Consider the following 2416-nt stretch of genomic DNA (forward strand, 5'->3'; position numbering starts at 1 on the left):
ACAGCATAATAGAGGCATATACCCTGACCTGCATCAAGACCCTGAATAAAGCTGGGTTCATCTTGCAGAAGCTTTCATCACTTATCACTCTGCTACAGAGACTGCTTCATTGTTCCCCAGAATGAAAGCAATAGAAGGCACAAATTTGTGTTTAACGTTTCTTTGTTGCCCCATATTGTCTCATGTCTCTGTTAGAGATGGTGAAAAGAGAAAATATTCAGGCTGCAGAGAATAATCACATCTAGAATTAGTTGATCTTACCTGTACAGTTTTTACCCTTGTCAAATGTATGGAATGCCCTCAGTGGTGATTCCTACATCCCGTGTCTTCCACAACGTTCTCTGCACCCACCTCTACTGCATACACTTAGGTCTGGAGATGACCACCCCTGAGAAATACTAGTTTTGGTCATTGTCTTGGCAATGATATAGTTAAAAAGGAAAGTATACAACTCTTTGGATGCATAAAGTATGTTTTATCTTAACTTTGCTCTCAAACCTAACAGTGACAAGAGGCCTGGGTTCCAGTCCTGGCTGTTAATTCATCTTTAAGTAGTTTACTATGGGCTTTGAGCACAACCTTCTCCCTCATCAGGAGTTAATTTTCTCATCTATAAAATGGAAAGCTTTAATCATACCCTCTAAGCACTATGGGATTGAATTCTGAGATTGCTTCTTACTTTGCATCTGTCACCGAGTTTTCTGTGTAAAGTGTAACTTGAGAAAAACTCTCTGAATCTGTACTCCAGTCTATCCTAAATATGGCAAAGGAAAGCCATTTCCTGTTGTTTCCTTGGAAGCATAAAAAAGCAGAGATCATGATTTCTCAGCTAAGTACATTTTTCCCCAGACCTACTTGAGGGAGGATGGGATGGGAACTCTGTGTCAGACAAAATCAAAACGTACCACACAAGTGGAGCCCTCAGCTAATCCAAACAAAATGACGGGGTGGATGGTCAGAGCCTGAACAATTTTAATGCAAGCATGAAGATAGGCCACACAGTTAGATCAGAATTTAAATAACCTCATTTCACATGTTGCATTTCAGAGCCCCCCTCACAAGCCTCAAAAAACTTCCAAATGTTTCATTTGGGGAAGCAGATGCCCCTGGAAATGAAGACCATTCCTCTATTGTCTTCTCCTTTCTCAGTTCCCCAGAGTTAACTGCTTGCTGTCCAGGACAGAGAATCCTAGCAGATGGAACTTACTCTATATAGAAAGCAAACCAAACGTGACCCACTGTTTTGGTCTCACTCTCAAATGCAGTATGACATGGGTGTGGTAAGTGGCTAGCATAAGGGAGGGGCTGAGCAGATGGTCCCAAGCACAGACCAGACCATGGGGATGTTTGTCAGCAGCTACCTGAGGCACCACCCAATCAGCTAGGCTCATTGAGCATCTCTTTGATGTCAGACACCATCCTGGACTCCAGGGTAAAACAGTGAGTGAAAGAGCATGTAGTTCCTGCTGTCATGAAACTTATAATATTGAAAATGTAGGCCAAGGAAAGATTTCAATCACAGGTAAGGAAAGCTTAGTCTGTAGTTGGAAAAATAGTACTAACCCTCTTGTCCAAAGGGTAAGGTAAAATAAGTGTCCAATGAGTTAGAAGACTGGAAAGGAGTTATGTGTTGTGAGGTGTTATATAACATAGGCAGAGCAAGTCATTCTGCCCCAAACCAGGGGAAATGTGGGAATGTTAAAGGCCCATTTCCTATAGGGCAGACTAAATAGTGAAAACTGCATTGTTTCATTTAAAGGCTTCTATTGGATAGAAGAGTGGAGAGCCTACAAATACCTCTTCATTTTGTCTGTTATTCTGCCCAAACAGATATTCTTGATCTTAAAATTACTCAGTCTACTATTTCTTCTTTGGAGATTTTTATGTGTGTGTGTGTGTATTTCCCCTTCTTTCTGATCTTTGGTTACTCTTTGATACTCTTCTCCATACATATAGTTCAAATAAATGCCAAAATATTTGTGTAACTCTTAAATTTGTTGCAAGTCAGTCTGTAACTACATTTTCACAGGCAATTTAACTCCAAGTTTCACCTTTATGTATGACTTTGATAAATAATAATGCCACTAATGGAACATAAATGAGATAAAAAGCTCACTTAAAAATTATTGTCATCTTAAGAAAGTTTGAAGTCAAAGATGGTGTACCCAGAAAAGAAAAGATGTGAGGGTTTGGCAGTGGTGTTAAAGGATGAAAGCTTCCTTCAAATGGCTGATGGGTATGCAAGACAGTGGTGCAGCAGCAAGACACCGCACTCTGCATGACGATCCCATATGGGAGGATCCTGGTTCAAGTTTGGAGACCTCCTGAGTACATCAAACACACACTCGTTCATCGTCTGAGGCTGGTTAGAGGGTGGAGTAGATCACAGTGTTGGGAGCTCGCTCTCTCTCTCTCT

This window comes from Tupaia chinensis, unplaced genomic scaffold (assembly GCF_000334495.1).
Source record: "Tupaia chinensis unplaced genomic scaffold, TupChi_1.0 Scaffold000513_1, whole genome shotgun sequence".
Taxonomy (NCBI): Eukaryota; Metazoa; Chordata; class Mammalia; order Scandentia; family Tupaiidae; genus Tupaia; species Tupaia belangeri.